The sequence below is a fragment of the Suricata suricatta genome, chromosome 9 (genome assembly GCF_006229205.1).
Source record: "Suricata suricatta isolate VVHF042 chromosome 9, meerkat_22Aug2017_6uvM2_HiC, whole genome shotgun sequence".
In the NCBI taxonomy this organism is placed as follows: Eukaryota; Metazoa; Chordata; class Mammalia; order Carnivora; family Herpestidae; genus Suricata; species Suricata suricatta.
In genome coordinates, this window is record NC_043708.1 from 136601908 (window position 1) to 136626103 (window position 24196).

General features: G+C 57.9%; 1 protein-coding gene across 1 annotated transcript in view; it reads right to left on the reverse strand.

Moving 5' to 3' along the window:
• Positions 1-24196, reverse strand: part of HOMER2 (homer scaffold protein 2) — a 79864-nt gene that overhangs the window by 55140 nt on the left and 528 nt on the right. The gene's annotated exons all lie outside the window — the stretch shown is intronic.

Genomic DNA, 24196 nt, shown 5'->3' on the forward strand with positions numbered 1-24196 from the left:
CAGGCGCGCCCCCCCCCCCCGCCCCGCTCCCGTCCAGCTGCTCACCAGCGGCTCTGAAGGCAGGCCCCCCCCAGTGGAGATTCGAGTCCCTTCCCAGCCTCTGTCTCCACCTGACTTTGTGGTCTCCCCACCTCCGATCCCTGCACCCCACACCCGGGCCTGACAGAAACCCCTGCTCACCGCACACCTGTGCCTTCGGCGATGCCTCTCTAGCGTGCCCGCCCCCACAGTCAGAATCCTCCATCCTCCAGGCCAAGTGCACACCGGTCACCTCCTCCCCCGGAGGCTCCTGGTTCCACCGCATTCTCTCTGAGAGCCCAGCTCTCTGTACCCGCCCGGTCTGCCTCGTCTCTGGGTACCTAGTCATGTGCCGCCCCCCGCCATGGGAGGCTGAGTCCCCTTGGGCAGGGATCTGTCTTCATTTCCAAAGGCCCCGCAGGGCCTTGACAGAGCAGAGCTCGAAGGGAAGCCGGGAGCTCTGAGCAAACGCAAGGAGCAGAGGCCGGGGGGCGCGCTGCCAGCTGGCGGGCCCGCAGGGCAGGAGGGCAGGTCCGTGCTGGGCAGCGGTGCGAACTCTCTCCAGCAGAGCGGCCAGAGGAGGCTCTCTCCCCGGGCACGGGCGCACACGGGCTGAGACACATGGACTCTCCCAGGCTGCCCGGGACGGTGGGTGGCCCCGCTTACAGCTTCCCTACAGCAACCTCCTCCCTACCCCTCAGCGTGCGGCCTCCCCTAGGGTGCCCCACCTGGGCCCGCAGCACAACTCTGCCAGTGTGAGCTCGCCGCCCACCTTCTGAGCCGAGTCACAGCCAGAGCCTGGCAGCAGTAACGACAAAGGAGAGAGGGGGCCGCCTGGGGGGGGAGGGGCCCGTCAGTTGAGCGCCCGACTTCAGCTCAGGTCATGATCTCATGGTTTGTGAGTTCAAGCCCCACGTGGGGCTCTGTACTGACAGCTCAGAGTCTGGAGCCTGCTTCCGATTCTGTCTCCCTCTTTCTCTGACCCTCCCCTGCTCATGCTGTCTCTCTCTCAAAAATAAATAAAACATTAAAAAAAGAGAGAGAGAGACAACAGGAGGGGACAGGAGCAAACATCCAGCGGATACGTTCTACTTCCCCAGGTTTGGAAGGAAGACGCCCAGAGCCCCGGGGGTCCCCGCCAGGCAGAACTATACGCCTCACAGAAGCAGGGCGCGTCTCCCCATTGCCCTGCCCTGTGTGGCCTCCAGTATGATGAGTCTGGTGTGGGACCACAGAACTGGGTCTTCTCCGCCTCCTCTCTCAGAAAAGGTCTGACGCTCGGCTGTCCGCAGGACGAGGCAGCCCGCAGGTGCCTGCCAGCTGGGCCCGTGCGTGCGGCGCGGAGTGTGGCCCCGGGACAGCGTGGCCTGCCATGTCCCCAGAGCTGCCCCATACCCGTGCTCCGCTGACCCCACCCCCACCCCGCCATGGCCACGGTCAGGCTGAGGCGCTCCTGAGGACCTACCTCGGCAGGTCTCTGAGCAAACAGGCTCATCCCTGTCTGCCTCTCACACAGGCTGCCTTCCTGCAGCACCCCCACTGCACCCCAAGTCCCAGTAGTTGGCAGAGAGTCCAGAAAATTCTGCCTGAGCTCCCCAAACCTTCAAGTTCCTGACCAAGGGCTTACAGCCCCGAAAGGTGCCTTTGAGGCCTGTTTGGACCATGCTGATCAACCAGCCACCAGACCGGTAAGATGGGCTCACCTGTTGCTTCCTGCGTGGCCGCAGACAACCTCCCTCGGGCTACCCAGGGTCTCGGTGCCCTCCAACTACCAAAACACGTCTCTTCCTCCCGCAGCACTCAACAAATACCTTGGGAAACCTTTTCTCCCAAGCTCCATGACCCCCGAGCCTGCACGGCCCCCACCATGAGGCAGGCCTCCTTCAGAGTGTGGCCCTGGAAAGTTCCTGCTCCCTCTTGACCGTCTCTGGACCAAACTTCCCACCGGCCACTCTCTCAAATGGCCCTTCCTCAGACAAGTAAGATGCTGCCTAATGTGTGGTCCCCAACCACCGCCACCGCCACCGAGAGGTCCTCTGAGACAGCCGGTGGGTGTCCTTCGGCGCACCTCAGTTCCCACACGGTCCTACCTGCCGACGGCCTCCACCCCACGGCGAGGGGCTCCGGCCCACGTGGCCGCCCACTCGGCGCTGCTTCTGATGCACCTGCAGGTGGCGGCTGTCACCTGTGCTGACTTACCAGCTGCACCCGGGAGGTCCCCACCCCCTTTCTTGGGCTCATGAATCTGCTTGAGGCACTTTGGGCTCACTAGCCCACCAGTCTGTCATGAAAGGAAGTCCCTGGGACCGGCAGGATGGAAGGGACATTCGGGGTGAGGCACGGGGATGGGCATGAGGCCAGGCTCTCCAAATCCCCGCGGGCTCTCCCACAGGCCGCCTTCCAAACCATGCTAGCTCCTGGAAGCTCCATTATGCGGGCGTGGGCGGTGATCACTGGCTACTGTCAGCTGATGCAGACTCCAGAAAGTTCCAACCACCTCATCACAGGGCTGGCTCACCCCCACCAACCCCCTGCCTCAGGGCTCTCCCAAATGCCACCTCGTTAACATAACAATAGACACCTGTTGGGCTCTCAGCTCAGGAACTTCCAAAGGCTTTGGGAGCTCAGTGCCACACTGGGAAGAAGAGCAAACACATATTTATTATAAATACAGACTCACAGCAGCCTGTGGGCGCCACTGCCCTGTGTAACTCCCCTGCCGGGCGCTGAGGGCGCTGAACGGGGCTGGCTGGCTGCTGTCTCCCCGCTGCCCTGCAGACAACGCTTTTCCCCCCCCCCCCCCCCCCCCCCCCCCCCCCGCCACCACCCTCCCCATCTACCCACACACCCCTCCCCATCCACCCCACCGCGTCCACTCCCCCTCACCACAGCCATGCTGCAACCCCCGTGTCACTCCCCCTCACTTCTCGATGATTTTAGCTCCTGAACCCCATGCCTCCCTCCTACACGACTCCTGCTTTGATTCTCAGTCATTTCGATTCACACCAGGAGAGGCTCCCCCCTCCAGGTGCTTAGCCTTTTCTCTCCCCTTAGCCCTGCAACCCTCAGTCATAGCCCGCCTTGTATTTGTAACTCCCACCCGCCCAGAATCATTTCGTGGGCGGGGGGGGGGGCACAACAGACACCCCCTCCAGCCTGGCCTATCACACCCCGGCCACCCTCACCTGCCGCTTTCCCCCGGCACTTACCGCCCGCCAGCCCCAAATACTACACTGTGGCTTACTGGTTATTTTTAGTTAAAGTTCTTTTTTTAACTTTATTTATTTTAGGGGAGGAGGGGCAGGAAGAGAGAGAGGATCCCAAGAAGCCTCCGCCCTGTCAGCATAGACCCTGATGCAGGGCTCAAACTCACTAAACTCACAAACAGTGACCTGAGCAGAAATCCAGAGTCGGATGCTTAACCTTCTGAGCCACCCACGTGTCCCTAACGTTACTTTGGAAACATGACAACCTGACTCTTCTCTGTCCCCCAGAAAGCAGGAGGCGAATCCCCCAGGGGAGGTGTCTCCCTGGCCAAGGAGGACCAGGGGCGTCCTCAGCACCAGGGACGGGGCTCCAGGCTCAGGAGGCTGTGTAACTGCACCCAGTTACTGCTGCACTCAGCGCACCCAGCTCAAGCCTGTCTCTTCAATTCTTTGTCTAAAAGGTAAAAACACTGCCTGCTTTCGTCACTTCCTTGAGCCTCACATCTTGGGGGCTCCTGTACATAATTAACATTTTCTCTTCTTAATCTGTTTTATGGCCATTTAATTATTAGACTAGCAAAGAACCTGAAAAAGAAGAGAGGAAAAGTATTCCTCTTCTATACCACAAACTTTAAAAAGTAAGTAAAATATAACAGGTTTTTTTTATTTTGAGACAAAGAGCAAGTGAGCAGGGGAGGGGCAGAGAGAGAGGGAGAGAGAACTCCCACGCATGTGGGGCTCAAACTCATGAACCGTGAGATCACGATCTGAGCCAAAATTGAGAGTTGGACGCTTAACTGAGCCACCCAGGCGCCACTATTTGTCCTATTTTAATTTATTGCTTGTGTCATTCTAATGTAAGCTTCCCCGAAGACAGGGCCTCTGGTCTGTCTGGGCACTGATGTCCTCAATACACGAGCAGTCCTGGTGCAAATACAGACACTAGACAAATCCCTGTTGAATGAATGAATTGTAACGAACTGCTTTGTAATTACTCAACATCCATTTTCCCTAGAAGGACAGGGCCAAATCCATCTGAGTCACTCCTGGAGGTACTCGGCAAATAGCACTTACCTCCCGGAGCAGCTCATAAATACCACTTACCTCCCAGAGGTACTCAGTAAATAGTGCTTAACTCCCGGAGGTACTCGGTAAATACTGCTTACCCCCTGGAGGTACTCAGTAAATAGTACCTAACTGACTAGGTGTTGGAGCACAGGTAGGATATACGACATTCACTGCTGGGCTAAGTGCTGTTTGCAAGGTGACCTCCATCTGGAACTCAGCTCTGCTCCCGCTGGCTGCCACCGTGACCCAGCAGTTGACTCTGATAAGCCCAAGGACACACCAGAAGCCCTTAGACACAGAGACCGGAGCACATACAGTGGTTTCTGTCTCTGCCACGCAGAGACGTGACCCTGCAGAGGAGGGAGGTGATGTTACCTGTCGCCAAGGGCAGCTCCAGAGACCACTGGGCAACGTTCGTTCTAAAAACAGGTGATCCGGAAGGCCCTCAACCATGAACTTCCAGCAAAAGAACCCAAACCAGACCAACCAACAAAACCAACACTTGACACTTGACATGGCACCATCCAGGCATCAGGTCACAGTTCCAGCCCGTGACCTCCTCTTCCCAGCTGCGCCCATCGTTCACCAGGCTGGTTTAAGCGTCCGTGAGTGAATCTGCTCCAGGGAAAGGGCCATATAAATAAACCCAACAAGTTTCAGAAAATGCATGCAGAACACCAAATTTCACGACATCAGACTCAGTCTGACCCGCTACGTAGGATAAAGGGGCTTGAAACCCTCAACTTCTGTGAGACAAAGTGCTTTTTCATTGGAAAACTAGCCCTGAAAACCACGTCCCTGAGGCACCTTCCCCGCTTAGGTCTCTGGTGGGCAAGCCCTTGTTACAGGTGGGATAGCCCCAGCCCCAGCAGCACGGCCAGAGCTGGGGAGGGGAGGGGAGGAGGGAGGGCAAGGACAGGGAGGAGGGGAGGCAAGGAAGGAGGCGGGAGAGGCAGGAGAGGAGGGAGGGAGGAAAGGAAGAAGGAGGAGGAAGGAAGAAAAGGGAGGGGGGAGGAGGGAAGGAAGGAGGGAGGGAAGAAGAGGAAGGAGGAGGAGGAAGGAAGAAGGAAGTGAAAGGAAGGAGAGGCAGGCAGGCAGGGCCCTCCTGCATCTGAGGCAAGCAGCAGACAGCCACGTCGAGTGTGAACCACTGACAAACCGGAGAGACTGACCGCCGGCAAGGGGAGGCTGCGGGCGGACGCGCACCTGCTCCGGTCAGCGGTCAGCACCAAGACCGGCGTAACTGATCACAGGCAGATGCGGCCGCAGAGACTCACTCACTGGAGACGCAGATTCCTACTGCGCGATGTGAAACCCGGCTCAGTAGATGCCATCACAACGTTCACTTCACCGACACTAAGGAATCCAGTCTTTCTGAGAATGTCCACTGAAGTCTGAGAAGTAAAGGGCCCAGGGAGAAAGTGGGCGGCCGGAGGATGAGACAGGGAACCCACAACCAGGGCTCAGGAGACTCTGGGCAGAAGAAATCTGCGGAACCCCGGACAGCTGTGCGAGCAGCTGTGCACCCTCCCTTCCAAGGTGTACTGACCGGGGCGCCGGGGGGCTCAGTCTCTTTAAGCATCCGACTCTTGACTTGACTCTTGGCTCATGAGCTCATGGTTTGTGAGTTCGAGCCTAAGTTGGGCTCTGTGCAGGGCAGAGTCTGCTTGGGGTTCTCTCTCTCTCTCTCTCTCTCTCTCTCTCTCTCTGCACCTTCCCCATGCCTGCTCTCTCTTTATTTCTCAAAATAAACTTTAAAAAAAAGATATGGGTAGACTGACAGAAATTCCTGGGGACGTGTCTTTCCAAGCCAAGGTTTAGGCCACAAGTTGTATTTTTTTTTTAATGTTTACTTATTTTTGAGAGAGAAAGAGACAGAGTATGAGCAGGGAGGGGCAGAGAGAGAGAGGGAGACACAGAATCCGAAGCAGGCTCCAGGCTGTCAGAACAGAACCCGACGGAGGGGCTTGAACCCACAAACTGTGAGATCAGGACCTGAGCTGAAGTCAGAAGCTTAAGCGACTGAGCCCCCAGGAGCCACCCCCCGCCCCCCGCCGCCGTTGTACTTTTGAAACAAAGGCCGCCTTCCTGGAGGAATTGTGGAAGTCTCGAGAAGCGTAAGCCTCAGAAGTTGGACCACACACACCCCGGCTCCCGTGCTGCTCCGGCCCAACGGGGTTCCCTTCACCAAGTGACTGACCCTCTCTGAACCCCAGTTTCCTCGTCCATCAACCATGGGAAATAGGCAACACAGCTTAGTTCCCCTCCCTCCGGCTGAACTTGCTCTTGTCCAGAAACAGAGGAAGACGCCATAATGACCGTCTGGCGTGACCAACGTCTGCCCAGCACATGCCATTCTGTGGCCTCGGTGACAGAGACCTGGGAGACCCCAGAGCGACAGACAGCGGGGAAATGCCCGGCCAAGGGCGAGCTCCCACCACTGCTCGTGGAGGGAAGGCTTTCCGCCAGGAGTGGCCTTCTCTTCCCTATACACATTTTCCAGAAATTTCTACCAAGTATACACAGAAGCCGGCGCCAATGCGATAGTGGTTATGAGGATACAGGCATGGCCTGAGGCCACTGTCCTCACTCGTGGCCAGTCGCATGGCAGTGAGGGGACACGGGAGACCAGCTCCAATGCCAGTGGGCGGAGCCTCACGGGCAAAGCTGGCACCACGTCACATGCCACCTGCAGCCTCTCAGGACACGGTCAGGCCCGTGCCAACCCCACCGAGTGCGTGAAGGCAGCTGTCTGAAGCCGCTCCGACCCGATTCTCCTGAGGAGCAGCTCCTGGATGCTCCCCCTGAGAGACAGGGCCCCCAAGGCTCCAGCGGACCGGGCCTGGGGGCCACCCCGTTCCCCGGGCACTCTACTTAATTATTTAAGGAACGAGCCGTTGCCCCTTTGTGGGCAATGCTTTCAGAACATTTAGAATTCAAGGGCGAAGCCAAGGAGTGGCTTTTTCTTTTAGCGCCCTCCCTCAAAGTGAGTGATACAGCTTTCAGTCAGACTTGTGGGATTCTAATTTCAGTTTTCCAGAATATTCCAACCTTGGTGAGGCAGGCCTGCTTTGCGGGGGGGGGGGGAAAGGAAGATTGAGAGTAGAAAACAAAACGTAAAAATATAAAAAAGAGGAAGTTCTGACAAAGCCAAACTCAATTACTCATCACTCGGTCTCACACGAGTCACTTGTAAATCTGGTGGACCCGATTCTGTCGGTGCCAAGTCGGGGAGGGGTCCAGCCGTCCCTCTGGACACACCGGGCCCCCTAAAGGAGAAAGCTGTGCCACACCCGGGCCAGCAAGTCCCACGGGACCCCACATGGGGGAAGGGAACCCAGTGCCGCAGATGGGGTGGGTGTGCGGACGGGTGGGTGCACCACAGGGCCCACGAGGAGGGTCCGCACCCCGAATGGGATGCGGGGAGGAGCCCAGACAACACCGTGAAGAACGTGCGCCCCACGCCACAGGGAAGTCAGCTGAGACCCACGAGCAGGCGGGGGCCCTTCCTTCCTCGGTCTCCAGAAACGCGCAGAGCTGCACACGTGAGCACCCATGGGGGCCTCGCCTCCCAGCAAAGCTCAGCCCAGGAGACGCTGTCCCTGAGGCCGGAGAAAACCCGGCCACACCCCAAGTTACTCATGAGCAGGAAGGTGTGGACAGAGCTTCTGCCGGAGCCCCAGCGCCCCCATTCTGTCGGACAGGCACTTGCAGTACCCCCCTCCCCCCGTCTGCACAGAAACTGCTCTCCTCTGCCCCCGCCCTCACCCCTGCCCCCCATCACCAGCCAAAGGCACCCCAAGTCTTGTCAACAGTGGCTCTGAACTCTTTTGGGTCAAAGACCCCTTTGACAATCTGATAAGAGCTCGGGGTCCCTCCCCAGGAAAGCAGGAACGCAGCTTCTCCATGGCGCCTGGGGAGGGGTGTCCACAGGCCCCGGAGCTGCGTGGAGACACGGCTCTTTAAGACCCCCTCCCTGGGCCGCCTGGGTGGCTCGGCCAACCCTTGGTCCCAGCCTGGGTGTGATCTCACAGTTCTCGAGTTTGAGCCCCATGCTGGGCTCTGTGCTGACAGCGCAGGGCCTGCTTGGGATTCTCTCTCCCTCTCTCTCTGCCCCTCCCCTACTTGTGCCCACTCGCACACTCTCTCCCTCCAAAAAAAAAACTTTACAAAACACAAGACACCGTCCTTCGAACCTCCCCTGGGGACATGTCCAGCCCGCTCCCACTCAGCTCCTCAAGATGTCCCTGCACACCAGACGGGGGTGAGCTCTGGTGCGAGCATCAGATCGCCCTGCTGTGTCACACTGGACAGAGCTCTGCAAAGTGTCTGTCAGCGTTTGGGACGAACACGTCACCGGGCGGACTCGGACTCGACATGGAGCTCACCTTCCAACTACACTGAGTCCCTCCCAGGCCCAGAGAGACATGCCATCACCACACCCCTGCTCCGCCCCGTCTGGGTCACTGGCCTCACTCAGGCCCCAGGCTCCTCCCTGCACTCCTCCCTCCCCCAGGGACTCCCCCAAACCGTCCCGAGTCAGCAGGCACCGGCAGCCCAGCCGGGGTGTCCCCCGCACCTTCCGGCCTTCCCCGAGACCAGGCCGGTCCCCGAGGGTCACACGGCCACACACACAGAGCTCCCTGTCTCTCGCCTTGAACTTGGCCCCCGCACGTGACTCTGCCCACAGCCTCAGAGGCCCGCCCTCCCAGCCACCGGCCTTGCCCCCAAGCTCACCCACCTCCAAGTCATCTCCTGTCACTGACCAGGGGCTTCAGCTCGGGCCGGCTTCTCTCTCTCCGCCCACCCGCTGTTACTGTCACCACGCACCTTGATCACCCTCATCGTCCTGTCCCCCACTGGGATGCCATCTTCCCCACATCCCTGCAGGGGCACTCTCCCACAGCCGGCCGCGGGACCCCTCCCCGCAGGGAGCTCACCCCCTCAGGGTGCAATTCCGCAGCATGGAGGGACCTATCACCCCACAGACGCCTCACGCTCTCCCTCCAAGGCCCCCCCCCACCCCGCGTGGACACCCCACCCCCGGCCTGGCGCACCCTGACGTCTGCCTCCTCCAGCCCACACCCAAGTCACCGGGCGACACCCCCAAACTGGGTGGACACATTTCCCTTTAAATTCCTTTTCTCTGACCTCAAACTGTCAGTCAGCAGTGGCCCCCGGGCCTGGGGTTCTCGCAGGCGCACTGCCCCCTCCCTGCCAATCCACACCTTCTCCTCCTCCTCAAACTTCCACACCCTGCCCGCCCCCCCACCCCAGCCGGGGACCCTCCCCACCCGCCTCAGGGAAATCAGGAGCCTGTGTCATCTCCGCTGTGGCCTCCTCCCTGCCTCACCCCTTCCTGGGGCTGAGCCCCGCCGCTGCCATCTTCTAGGGGCTCCCCTGTCGTCCTGTCAGCATCCATATGTGCTGGGGCTCTCCTATCTTAGGTACATTTTCACTTTTTTAAGTGTTCTTTTTTTTTTTTTTTTTTTTTTGAGAGAGAGACAGAGAGAGAGAGAATGAGTGGAAGAGGGACAGAGATGGGGAGACAGAGGCTCTGAAGCTGGCTCTGCACTATCAGCACAGAGCTGGAGCCAGACCTGGGGCTTGAACTCACAAACTGAGATCATGACCTGAGCTGAAGTCAGACCCTCGACTGAGCCGCCCGGGCACCCCTTAAATACCTTTCAGGCCTCTCGTAATCATCCCAGTCTGCTCCCTCAGCAGCCCACCCCCTCCTGTCCCACCACGCGCTCCCGGCCCCGCCTCACGTCAGGGCCACCAGCAGGTGCCGGGGCCTCCTGATCAGAGGCCACTTCTCAGTAGCGCAGCACGGATGTCCGAGCCCTCCTCCTGAGACACTCGTCCCGCATCGCCTTCCGGTACCACCGGTACCACCATGGAGGCAAAGGGTGCTCAGGCTCGGCCCCCAGCCCCTCCTCCCCTGCCCTCCCTCCCTCCACTGCAACCTTCCCCACCTCCGGTCTGCCCTCTGCTGAGCCCCACACACGCACACACTGAACTGCCTCCTCCACACTCCGCCCGCCACCTCGAGCTGGACATGTGCATTCTTGACCTTGACTCCCCCCGCCGCACTCCTGACCTGCTCCTCCTCCGGGCGTCCCCACACCTACTGGGTGCTTAACCCAGAAACCCCAGGAGTCCTCCTAACTCCCCCCTCCCTTCCCCCCACAGCCGTCCCTCCCAGGGTCCCGGAGACCCATCTTCAGGCTCCGAGGAGCCCGCCCACTCCTTCCCCTCGCCTCTGCCGCCTCCTTAGCCTCGGGCAGCATCCTCTGTCCCCTGAGCCCAGGGACCCCGGGCCTGTCCAGGTTCCTCGGAGCGCGGGGGTCATCCTGTCACAACGGGGGGAGGAGGAGCGTGTCCCCTCCCTGGTAAGCCCTCCAACCACGCAGATTTCCATTTCCCAAGCACTCCGGCTGCTCCTGGCCACGCTCAGCCCGCACCCCTGCTCCTCCCGACTGTGTCCGTTTCCCACGCGAGGCCACAGCTTAAATGTCAGGGGCCTTGGGGGGGTGTCTGGAGCCATGCGCCCCGGGGCCCGCTGTGCAGCCCTGGCTGCCTCCCCTCGCGGCGGCGCCATCCCGCTTGGAAATCCGTTCACATGGTGGTGTTTTGTCGTTTGGTGGTGGAGAGACGAGCGGAGTCTTTCTTCTTTACGGAGTATGAGTTCCGTGCTAAGAGGGACCGTGTCTGATTTACTTGCTACTGACTCCATGTTGAAACGATGATGTTTTGGGTATACTGGCTTAAAACACATTGAATTTATTTTACCTGTTTCTTTTTGCTTTTTTTTTTTTCATTTTATCTATGAGAGAGAGAGCGCGCGTGCAAGAGTGCACGTGTGAGCGGAGGAGAGGGGCAGAGGGGCAGAGAGAGTCCTAAGCAGGCTCCACGCTCAGCAGAGAGCCCGAGGTGGGGCTCGATCCCATGACCCTGGGATCATGACCTGAGCTGAGATCAAGAGCCAGATGCTTAACTGACTGAGGCACCCTTCTTTTTGCTTAATTTATTCTTCAGGTTTTTATCTATTTGAGAGACAGAGCACATGAGCAGGGGAGGAGCAGGGAGAGACAGAGAAAGAGAGACAGAGAGAGAGAGAGAGAGAGAGAGAATCCCAAGCAGGCTCCGTGCTATCAGTGCAAAGACCAATATGGAGCTCAATCCCACAACCCCGGGATCATAGCCTGAGCCGAAATCAAGAGTCAGATGCGTAACCTACTGAACCCCCCGGGTGCCCCTCCTTTTGCTTTTTGAACGCAGACATCGGAACATGAGCAATTCGGCACGGGGCACTGACGTCTTATTGGGCTGTGCTGGTCTGGCTGGCTGGGATAGGGAGACACGGGTTATGATACTATGTCGACATAACCCTGCAGTACATGACATGTCTTATGTGACTAACGACATAGAGGGGCAGGGGCCAGGTCCCCAGGGCACCCCAAAGGCACGCATGGCAGGCTAGGTTACAGCAGTCTTGAAATGCCAACTAATGAGGACGAAGTCACAGGTCACTGCTGCAGAGCCGGACGCCTTGCAAGGGGCTCGCGTCAACTGTTCGGTCCATGTGCCCACGTGAAGGCCGACCCGGGGGTGACAGAGGACGCATGCCAGTGTGGTCGCAGAGCGGATGCCCTGATGCCCACGCCAACTCCAGTGTATCCCCAGGCCTTGGTGAGAGAACACGCAGGCTAGATAGTCCTGTCAGCACAAGACTCTGCTCCCATCGCCTCCTCTCCCCTCTTAGAGAGAAAGGGGCGCCTGGGGGGCTCAGTCGGTTGGGCAACAGGTCATGATCTCTGGGTTCGTGGGTTTGAGCCCCTCATCGAGCTCTGTGCTGCCAGCTCAGAGCCTAGAGCCTGCTTCAGATTCTGTGTCTCCCTCTCTCTCTCTGACCCTTCCTGGCACGTGCTCTGTTTCTTTCTCTCTCTCTCTCTGTCTCAAAAATAAACATTAAAAAAATTTTTTTACGAGAAGAATGAGACTCATATAATGTGACCCGGTATTTTTATGACTTGGTTTCTCTGGGCATCTTAACTCTGGGCCACAGTGACACTCCCTGAACAGGGCTGAGCAGAAACTGAAACTCAGAAGTGACCCGCCCACCTTCCATGAGGCACCTGCTAAGTCAGGAGGGGGCGGGGGGGGGGGGGCACCAAGAAGCCGCCGCCATCCTCCCTCCAACCCCGAGGCGTCGAGCTCACCCTCCAGGTCAGCACATTAACATTCATCCCTCCAAGAGATTACCCGCTCCCGTGGAGCAGGGAAATCCACTTCTCACAGAGGCTAATAAACTTACAGATCTCATTACTCCAAGAGGTCGTGCTGGCAAGAATTTTAATGCGGTTTTAGAACGGGTCTGGACGAGTTATTAAAACAGAACAATGACTGGCCACTCGGAGGAGCGAGGGCAGGGAGGTGACTGACGGGGACACGGCAGGCCCCCTCCTCCGCCCGCGCACTGTCCCCTGCGGTGGACAGCACAGCGCTCGGCGTCCAGCCAGTGACCGTCTCTGGATGCCCGCCGTCTGGGGCCGGGACTGCCTGCCTCTGCTCGCGCTCCCAGGTCGCCAGGGCGTGTTTTCCAGGCTTGGTGACCAGCACCGTCACAAACTCATGCCCTTGGACCCCCAACAGGGCGCTCAAGCCTACTCGACAGTGTGGATCTGCCTCCAGCCATCCCCCCCCCCCCCCCCGCAACCTCCAAACCGGATGCACCACACCATGCATGTGTGATGCCTCCACTCCTGCTCCTCTGCCCGGGCTCCGGGGACGACCCTCGGGGCCCCTCGGGGGCTGACTCCGCCCCTGAGGCTCCTGCTGCAGCTGCCCCCTGCCCCCAGCCTCACCGCCTCTCACTTTCTCCATCTCCTCCTTTTCTCTGCCCTCGGCTCCCAACACGCCCAGTTTAGGAGACCAAGCCACCCTGACTTCCCCCAGGCCCTCCCGCATCTCCCCCAAACAGCCCGCTCCTCACCACATACCCACTCCTCGAAAGGCCTTACCTGGATTGGGGCTCTACTCTGGGCTAGAGCTCCCCTTAGAATCCACCCTGCTCTGTGTGCTCCCCCCACAGTGGTGGCTAGGGCACACCAAGGTCCCCACCTTTCTGCAAGCTGTCTGAGGCCTCCGCCCCAAGAACAGCCACCCTCTCTTCCGGCCTCTCTGTCTCCTCTACTGGCTCCTTCTCTGTCCCTTCAACTGTCACCCTTGCCAGAGCTGCCTTGTCATCTTCCCGACCCGTCCTCCCCTTGGGAGCCGGAATCCAGAGGGGACGGCTCCCAAGTCCGTACCCCTGGCTCAATCCTGACTGCCGAGTGCCAGAGCCCAATTTCTACTTAGAGAGGCCACCCCATGGAAGACCCACCACAGATGGAAATTCACCATCTCCACCCAAAACTAAGCTCTCAATAACTGCCCCCTGCCAAAAAAAAAAAAAAAAAGACATTCCTCTTGTGTTCCCAACCTCAGCCGATGGCACTGGTCACACAGCCAAGAAACATCTGACCTCTTGGCATCCCAGCCTGTCCCTTCCTCTCACCCCAGCAATCAGGAGCCATGGGTCCACTGGCCACGTGACTTCCACAGGGGATCTGGCCCCCAGAAGCCCCTCTCAAGAATACGGATTTTGTTCTCAGACTCAAGCTGGCTTCCCAAACCCTGCCGCTTCCTCTGGGACCTTGCAGGGATCACGGAATCTCCCCAGGCCAGTTTCCCCAGCGACGAATGTGGGGGCTGCTGTGAGAGTTCAGTGGGATATAGTACGGACATAACAGCTCCAACCGACCAGCGTCTCAGGAAGCGACGGCTTCACCGGTGCCCCTATAGCAACTCTCTGGGAGAGATCCTGGAGCCCTCCCACCCCAGTGAGGCGCCGTGCATACAGTTTCCGTTTTCTCGCATCACGGGCCTTCCCCGAGCCTGCCCCGGATCGGTCACAGAGCAGGAGGAGGTTTACACCAGATATGCCTGTGCCACATCTTCTCTGTCCCCTCCCCCGCTTCTCCTCCCGACATTCCAGGTGCAAACTGAGGCTCGGTCCTGTAAGGCCTCTTCCCTGCAATCCGTTAACCCTCCACTCTATCCCCTTCGCTCCTGTCTCTGGAACAATGTCCTCTACCCAAGAATCATTCTCATCTTCAAGCCTGACAATGTTCTCCCATTGCCTGCTGACTGCGTGCACAGACCCTTGGTCCAACACGCTTCCTCCCCCTGCCCGCAGTCATCTCCTGGTCCCAGCTCCCTGCCTGCTGCGGCCTCCACTAGGCCTCATTCTTTGGTACCAGGCCCACCTACTCCGCTACCTGTGGCCTCACCCCTGGCTGGATCCTGCCACCCACGGGGTCAAGTCCCAACACCCCAACACAAAGGCCTCTCCCTCCTGCCTGTACCTTCTTGACCTTCCGAGCACTTGACGTGGCCGTGTACTCGACGCTCCCCCCACCTCCCTGCCCACGACGTGCAGCTGCGGCACATCAAGATGTGGGTTTCCGGGGCGCCTGGTGGCTCAGTCGGTTGAGCGTCTGGCTTTGGCTCAGGTCATGATCTCACGGTTCATGGGTTTGAGCCCTGCATCAGGCTCTGTGCTGACAGCTCAGAGCCTGGAGCCTGCTTCGGATTCTGTGTCTCCCTCTCTCTCTCTGACCCTCCCCTGTTCGCCCTGTCTCTGTCTCTCCAAAAACCCCAAAAAACCAAAAACCAAAAAACAAAACGTGGGTTTCCTTTAATCCTCACAACCACCCTATGATGTTGGTACCATTATTAGGCCCATTTCACAGATGAGGAAACTAAAGCTCCGAGGCAGTCAGTGGCTCGCTCCAGGTCACGCAGCCAAGTGAACGGGAGGGGCAGCAGGACGGAGTCCGGGGTCTCTGCTGGGCCTCCAGGCCTCACCGCCTCCCATGGGCGTGAGCCGCTCTCCCCATCTAAGTGTCTCCCCCCAGCCCATCCTGAACTCCTGCTCCTCTGCTGAGAAACTCCTGCCCATCCTTCAAAACCCAGTCCGAAGGTCACCTCCTTCGAGAAGTCTCTCAAACCTCCTGCAGAGGGAAGCATGCTATCCTTGTATTTCAAGAACGAGGCTCATGTCATGGCCCTGGCGACCTGCTCACCATGCTTCTCTCTCCGGAGGAAGGAGCCCCCGGCCTATGACCTCTGTCCTCCTGGCACCTGGCCCAGAGATGGCGCTCAGCAGCCAGATGGCAGTCGCCGTTCAGACAGGAGCTGATGAAGAGATGAGGAGGGAAGAGAAAGGAGTCCGGACCCCTAGGAGCGGGTGAGGGCCACGAAACGCAAGGCCCTGAATCCTACGGGTGTGTAGCCCCCACGGCCCCTAGGTCCCATATTGACCCATTAGGTGAAATGTCTGACGTCCACCTTCCCTGTGTCATGGGACCACAGACACTCATCACTGTGTTCCCGGCATCCCACAGTGGATGGCCTCTTGGATTTCTTGGAGGAATGAGTGAATGAATGTATGAATGATCACGTGAGGGGCTCCCCAACCTGCCACCTAAGTCCTCAGTCTGAGGCCCACCGTGGGGAGAAGCCCCTCGTTTCGTTGCCCACACGGACATCTCCCGTGCAAGCAAATGGCCGGCGGCCTGGCTTTCTTGGCAAACGTGGGTTGGCTCTCCCGGCCCTGCCCCTCCTCCGCCCCGTCCCCCTCCACCCGCGCAGGCTGAGGGGTTTGTGCTGTGCCCACGGCTTCAGAGGACAAACTTCACATCATCAGGTCCACCCGATGACAGACACCGACTCCAGCACCACTCAGGACTGCGAGCAAGCAGCAGAGAGGATCGAAGAGCAGGGACACTCTGGCCACACGTTCCAGAAGGTTCCTTGGGGGTCTCCACCCAAAGCTCCACACAAAGCAGAAATGACGGTGATGCTGACGACAGAAATCACAAACCTGGCCGCCACCTACTGAGCGCTTCCGTGTCGGGCACTGTGCCCGATGCCTCACACACATTCCCTTGTTTGGTCACCTCGCTGTGCATTGAACAGAGGAAGACAGTGAGGTCTGAGGGATGAAATGGGCTGGGGTCTGACTGCATTTAACCCGGCTCCGTGCCCCCCGCCCCGGGGACTGGTCACCACACGAGAAGGACAGTTCTCTCCTCAGTCCCTCGGAGGCGGCACAGAGCTCTTCCTCAACCTTCGGGAGCACAGATCCGCCCGGAAGCCTGGTCGACCAGGAGCGCCTCTCCACCCTTCTGCGGAGCCTCCCGGAACAGCTCCGCTCCTCTTCCCCACGAGGGCCTCCTCGGTCCCCTCCCTCCCCGAGGACCACACAAGTCAAAGCAACCCTCCTCTCCCCCACTTCTCCGAGCAACTCCATCGAAAGCTTTCCCAATTAAAGATCCCAGAAGGAATCCAATACCCAGGCAGCAGGGTCTGCAATATTCCTCACTAATTGGGTCCCTGTGGACACCCCCTACCCAATAATCCACAGACGAGAGTCCTCCCCCACCCCCAGCGCCAGAAGACAAAGGGCCTCAGCTGCCATCACCTGTGACTTCCCCGAGACAAGGCAAAAAGAAAGGGGCCAGCCAGAGCCCCTCCCTCAGGGGGACCCAGCCTCCGTGCGGCTGGAAGACACCTGTATGCCAAGAGGTTTCTTCTTCTTTTTTTTAAATGTTTTATTTATTTTTTAGCGAGAGTGTGAATGGGGGGAAGGGGGAGAGAGAGGGGGATGGAGGACCTGACGTGGGCTCTGTGCTCACCAGAGAGCCTGATGCAGGGCTCGAACTCATGCACCGCGAGATCATGACCTGGGCTGAAGTCAGACACTCAGCTGACGGAGCCACCAAGCCCCCTGCCCAAGAGCTTTCTTAATGCACCTGTCTCAGGTTAACTCTGGCTGGTGGTGATGTCTTTGTTCCCAGCTCCCTCGCGGAATAATAATAACAACACGGCTACCAACGAGGCTTGTGAATAAAAATGTGTTTTCCTCCTTAAATCTCTCTAGTCGGTGACAAATGTCTAAATGTGTTCCCCACAAGCATATTTTTATTCTAACAAGCTAATTTGAAATGTAATTTAAATAAATTCTCCCAGAATGATACCATATGACTAAGCGCTTGGCGGCAGATCTACTGGAGACGTCGGCGTAGTTCATCAGAGACTCCAACCTGATCCCCTCCCACGCAAGCGCACCCGCCGGGAAACTGGGTCACGATGCCAGCGCTCACCTCCAAACCCGTAACACGACCGAGGGCAGCCTGTGTGCACAGTACCCAGAAACATGGACACCAAGAACTGGACTCAGCCGACGGAGCCACCCGGGCGTCCCTGCCTGTGTTGGCTGAGATGACATGTCACAGGATTTGCCCAGGTTGTGGCGGGGGGGGGGGGGGTGAACTGCCTTCCAGCCGAAGCGGGGACTAGAACGTCCTTCCAGGATGCGGCCCCGCCAGCCCTCTGGCCAGGCGAGTTCTGCAGAGGAGGGGCCGTGGTGCTCAGGAGACAAAGGCTCCGAAGCGCCGTGCTTTCTGCCCGCAGAGAGCCCTCCCGGCCAGGTCTGGAAGCAGAATCGCTCCGCCCTGATATTTCCAAACAAGCAGAAACAGTTCGAGCAGCTGGGTCCTCGTCCACCAAGCACCCTTAGCAACAGCGATGAATTCTTGGTGTTCTCACAAGATTCACTAAGGAGCAGTGACTCACCCAGAACCACACAGCTTGCAAATTACCCGATGTTCATTGTGATCCTGGCTTCTCTACCGCGTCTTTCCTTTGGTAATTCATTTAGAGCAACCGATTGCTTAAAGGAACTGTCAGAATGTCGTCTTCTTTTTTCTTTTTAATACACTGTCTTGTGCTACAGAGGAGTGAAGCAAGTTTACAAAGATGCATAAAATTCAGCAAAGTGACAAATTAAAAGGAGGTGTTGATTTAAAAGATGATGTATATTTATAGTTACGGGCATGAAAAGATGTCCACTCAAGGTATTTTAAGTTGAAAAACTTATGCTACAAAACAGATGTAGGAAATGATTCCATTTTGCTAAAAATGCATTTGTTCTAGGAGGACCTACATCTACACACAGAGACGCGCACACACGGGGGAGAGTCTGAAAAGACAGACACCTGACTGCCGATGGGGGTTATCCCTGAGACGTGGGATGACAAGTAATTTTCACTTCCTTCCTTACACTGTTATTTTTTAGCATGAACATGCAACATTTTTATAATTAGGGGGGGAAAGCAAAGCTATTTTCATTTTGTTAAAAAAAAATTAGTGGTAGAGAAGCAAGAGCAGAAGCAAAAAAGGGAAGGACCACACAGCGGAACAAGGAATAAAGGTGACAGGGTGCCTGGGCGGCTCAGTCCGCTGAGCATCCGACTTCGGCTTGGGTCATGATCTCATGGTTTGTGGGTTCGAGCCCCGCATCGGGCTCTGTGCTGACAGCTCAGAGCCTGGAGCCTGCTTGTGTCTCCCTCTCTCTCTGCCCCTCCCCCACTTGCACTCTGTCTCTCTTAAAAATAAACACAAGAAAGAAAAGAAAGAAAAGAAAAGAAAGAAAGAAAGAAAGAAAGAGAAAGAAAGAAAGAAAGAAGGGGAGGGGAGGGGAGGGAAGGGAGGTAGGTAGGTAGGTAACAGATGAGGACTAACATGCTGAGGGTGACCACACATTTAACTTGAGTTCCCCAGGAGCCATGACAGAAAAGAAACCTATTAATTCCCACAAATCACGAAGTCCACTTGACAAGAACCACCCACCTGCTCTGCTCCGAGTCTTCCTTCAGGGGACTGTGTAGGAGCAGTCCATGTGCCCTTGACTGCACTGTGAAACTGTCAAGGGCAAGAGGGTTCGGGGCTGTTTCCAACAAGAAGGATGGCATGTCCCCAAAGTGAACGTCAACCCAAAGAGCAGTCCCTCACTGCTAGTCATGCATTCTCTCCACCTTCACAGGCAGGTGTGACGCCAAGGGCTACCCACGTGAGGACGGCGATCCTCCAGGCTAACAGCACCCTGGCGCTCCCTCCAGCACACGGGGCATGTCCTACGTGTCCCAAACCGTCAGGCGCTGCCTCGGACACCCTTTGCACTGCATTTTGTTTAAACACACACATGAAGCTGGCACCTCTATACACAGCTTTACCTCCGATGCTAAAATACAGTCTCTGTAAAGGGCAGGAGTGATCTGGAAGGTCTGCCCGTTCTGCCTCCTCCAGGAGTCACTCCCGTAAATGCCTTATGGGTAAACAGATCGAATAAACCTTAGAAAGTGAAGTTTAGAAAGCCCAAGACAGAACCAAGAAAGGCAGGTTCCCTCAACAGGTCTGAGAGACCGTATCTGTGTCTGTCAACATGAACCCCAAGCAACGTTCACACACTGCGGGAAGAATGGAAAATTACTCGAGAAGGAGTGAACATCAAAGGAAGCTGCCCGTGTAGGTTACCGAGGGGAGGCCCGAGGTATCGGATCACCACGATCGCATGGCGCGCGGCAACGTGATCTTGGCGTAAGCCGAGGCCGAGCAGGACTACCGTGGGCCTTGTTTGTAAACACTGACAGAATGAGCTAAAAGTCACAACCGCAGGCAAGCTGGCTTTTCTGTTACCTTTTGCGGGCGAGTAAGAAGATCATTTATAACCTAAATACTCCGAGGACAGCTGACAGCCTGGAAATGAACCCAAGTCATAATAAAAGCTAAATGGCTTGCTTTAGCATTCAGGGAAAATTGCATCCAAATGTGATTCCTTTCTCTCTTGGCCCTTGTAACCCTCAATTAAGCAAGCTATATAAAAGGTAATCCCAAAATTATCACAACTTCCAGGCCAGCATCCAAGCACGGCTGCCCATCACACTCAAGCATTAACTCCACCAAGACAGTACTGAGGGCCTACCAGGTGCCAATCACTGTGCCAGGTGTTAGGAGACACTGGGGACAAAAGTAAGGCCCTCCCCTGGTGGGACCCTATTGAGGAAGACAAACTGTAAAGAACAGGAAGGGAAAAAGCCCAATGACCACAGGTGCGCTGCGGTGAGTAATTGTAGACAAACAGGTGTGGCCGTGTTAGCAAGGAAGGCAGTGGTTGGGAAAGGCTCTGCAGGCGACCCTGGCGTGGGAGCCTGAAGCATGGGGAGGAAGGTGTTTGAGAACCGGGGCACGAACCTCCCAGGCAGAGGGAAGAGCAAGTTCAAAGACTGGCCCCCCACACATAGGGCAAGAGAAGAAATGAAGCTCACATTAGCAGAAGGCAGGGAGGGGTGGACACGGGAAGCTGGAGGTGGGGCACAGGCCATCCCCTGTGGCTGCAGGGTGTTCAAGGAAGAGGGTGACGTGACCTGATTTGCAATTTAAAAAATTTTTTTTAATATTTATTTTGAAAGAGAGAACAGAGACAGACCACGAATAGGGGAGGATCAGAGAGAGAAGGAGACACAGAATCCGAAGCAGGCTCCGGGCTCCGAGCTGTCAGCACAGAGCCCGATGCGGGGCTTGAACTCATGAACCAGGAGATCATGACCTGAGCCAAAGTCGGGCTCAACCGACTGAGCCACCCAGGCGCCCCTGATTTGCAATTTATAAAGCCAGTCCCTTGGGCCCCTGCATGGAGAATGGACTAGAGACACCCAGAGTGGAGGCTGGTCCAGGAAATAGGTGATGGTGGCCGGGACCAGAGTGGGGACTATGATCCTGGGGACAGGTGGACACCAGACAGTAACCCGGAAGTGGAACCACGGGACCCACGGACAGTGTGGACATGGGAGGGAAGGGAGAGGCCTAGCAAGCAGGCGGGTGGCGGGGTCAGTGACTGGGATGGAGAAGGGGGAGGGGAGGGGAGAGCTGGAGGCGGTATCAGGAGCTCCATTCATGGATGAGAGCTGGAAGCCCCAGAAGGGCTGTGTTGGACATAAAAACCTGGGCGTCACCGGCGGGTGTGGGAGGCTAACCAATATTATCTAGGAAGAGAGTGCTGACTGCACAAAGGAAGCGGGCCCGGGCCTTAGGCGGCCCCATCAGGAAGGGGAGCAGGAAAGCAGGGGTGTGTGACGGCCAGAAGCTGCAGGGCGGGAGGGTGGGGGGAGCAGGCAGTTGTTCCAGGGGGAGGGAACAGCCAAGAGGCTAAGGCAAGGGCACAGGCTCCCCGCAACCCCGCCGTCGGGGTGGGGTGCACAGCGTGGAGGGTGATGAACGGTAGGTGATGAAAGCCAGTGACGCAGTGGCTTCAGGACAGACGTTTCCAGGTGAAGGGGAGCGAGGAAGCAGGAGAGAGACGCACAGTGACAGAAGCTGGGGGGGCACCCCCCAACATGGTGGCCGCCACCCACATGTGGCCGTGTCGATGGAAACTAAGTTACAAATTCAGGTCCCTGGTCACACTCGCCACATGTCAAGTGCCCCTGGCTGAACTGGGCCATGCAGACACAGCGCTTTTCCCTCAGTGTGGAAAGTTCTACAGGCCGGCGCTGGACCAAAGCATGTTTGAATGCTGATGTCAGACAGCCTGGACGGGGGGGGGGGGGGGGGGGGGGGGGGGGGGCTGGGAGAACAGAGTAACACTGCCTGACAAGATGACAGGGGACAGGGTGGCCAGTCAAGTGGGTGAAACAGGTGGGAAGCCGGGGCCACAGGACCAGGAGCTGCTCCTTGCTCTGTGGGGGGAGGCAAGGTGTGGGGGGGCGGGGAGATGGGTCCGAGGAAGGGGGAGAGCGTGCCAGCTGCTGCCTCGGGAGTGAGAACACCACCTTACTGGGGAAACCACACACTTAAATGCAAAACTCTTCACGGAAGAGAAGCGGAAACAGCGAGCATCTGAAAGAGGAAAAGCACTCAGGTGGGGGAAGAAATACTCGGATTTTCCCCCGAGTCTTGGCCACATCCACACAGCGGAGCTGTGACGGGCTACAGGGCGCCAAGGGGTCCCCTCCTGGCTGCCCTTTCCTCTTTCCTTCATCCCGTGCACTCTGGGAAAGGATGACATTGCTTCTATTTTCGGTGAAAATAGCTCCCTCCACCCTCCTCTGCCTGCAACGCGCATCCAGCCTGAACTCGATTTCAATTTACAGCCCCGGTGAGTCGGTGCCCAGAAACCACGGAAGAGGTGGGCACATCGGAACTGGCAGAAGTGGGGTGGGGGGCGGGCCAGCTCTCACCCACCAGCAGCGAGGGCCGCGTGCTGAATGATGTTCCGACTGCAGGAAAGCCACGGTCCATGTTAACAGGACCCCCAAGCCACTCCTCCCTGATGCTCCACAAACAAAAATGATCTTCTGACATTTTCCTTAAGCTTTTACGAGTAAACATTTTCATTTCCACAGAACTATTTGATCTCGACCACAGAGTTTCAATATTAGTTTTTGAACACGAAAGGGTGTGGAGTTGGTTTTGTGTTGTCTGGGGGGGGGGGCGGGGGAGAGCAGGGGGAGGGACAGAGAGAGTTAAAATTACCAAACCCCTTTTCTCTTCCGTCTTGAGACCTACATTTGCCAACTCCTTTGTCCCCACACATTTTTATAAGTATGAAATCAGAGCTCTCTGCTACTGCACAGAGAGCAGCCTTTTCATGATCTACCGGGAGGTCACGGGAAATGTCACAGAAAACCTGCCTCCCAGCCAGCACGCCTCGGGTAAAGTCACCCGCAGCTTCTCTGCGTGTGAAATCTCCTGGGTTGATGCCAATGTCTTAAGCAAAGCTCTCCGCCCCTCTCCCTCCCCACTCTGTCCTGCTCATGGGGGCCTGGAGAGCCCCCCCCCCTTCATCGAAACTCCTCTTGGGCTGCCTCTGGTTCCTCCCGACACTTTGCAGACCCCACAGGCAGCGTTCCCTGGGTAAGAAGACTCCAGAAACTTACCTGGAGTAAGGGGCACCAGAGCCCCCGACCCACCCACGGGAGCCAGGTCAGGCCGCCAGGACAACGCGGCCCTCTCCACTCCTCCGCAGTCCCACAGAGAAAACCAAGGTCTCTAGCCCCAGCCAGCAGAGGTCTTAGGGTCCTGAGAAGGGCTGTCTGAAGGGCACCCAGCACAGGGCAGGAGAGAAGAGAAGTTCGGGAACTCTGGTTCCCTGACCCCCCCACCCCCGTCCCACGCCCCCACCAGGCTGTGGCTTCCCCCCTGCAGACACACGAAATACCCTTCTACAAACGTTCCTCGGCTGCCCACCCTGGGGACAGCCTCTCAACCACCGAAGGCGTCAGTTTCCTCGCCTGTAAATTGGGCCGAGTAACTGCTCCCTGAACGTGGACGGCAGGTCACCACCGCGCGCTCGGACAGAGCAGCAGATGCAAGGTGTTAATTGTGTTATTAGCGCAAGGCTCCCTGACTCACAGCGCCTACTGCTCGCAGAGCCGCCAAGGAGAAATCAATCCTGCCTTTTTAAATTACTTTATATACTCACAGGCATTAGTCACTTCGACAGAGTATCGCAACTTCTCCCCCCGCCCGGCGTCCTACTCCGCTGTGCCCGAGCGCGGAGCCTCGCCGCTCCCTGCACACTCCGTCACCCCCGCGCGGCTCCGAGCCGAGTCCGAGTCCGCTGGCCCTGCGCGCCGGGGGTCAGGGTCACCCGGTCTGCGCCCCTACCAGGGAAAACTTCTATTTCCTTTCCGCCTGGCAGGAACCCGGCCGCGGGGGTCGACAGACTGCTCCGCGCGCTCCCGGACACAGGCCGCCCGGGTCCGCGGGGCCGGCCGGGGATACGGAGGGGGTCCCGGCCGGGGGTGAGGGGTGCGGGGGGGGGCCACCAAGCGGGGTCCGAAGTCCGCGCCCCGGCCGGGGTGCCCCCACCGGGGACCCGCGCGCGCGGGGCGGAGGGCGCGGGGTCGACGGCCCCGGGCTGGCGGGCTCCGGCCGCGCGCTCGTTCCCCTCGCCCCACCCCCCGGGGGGCTCACTCACCCCATCTCCGGCGCTGCTCCGGCGGCCGCTCCGA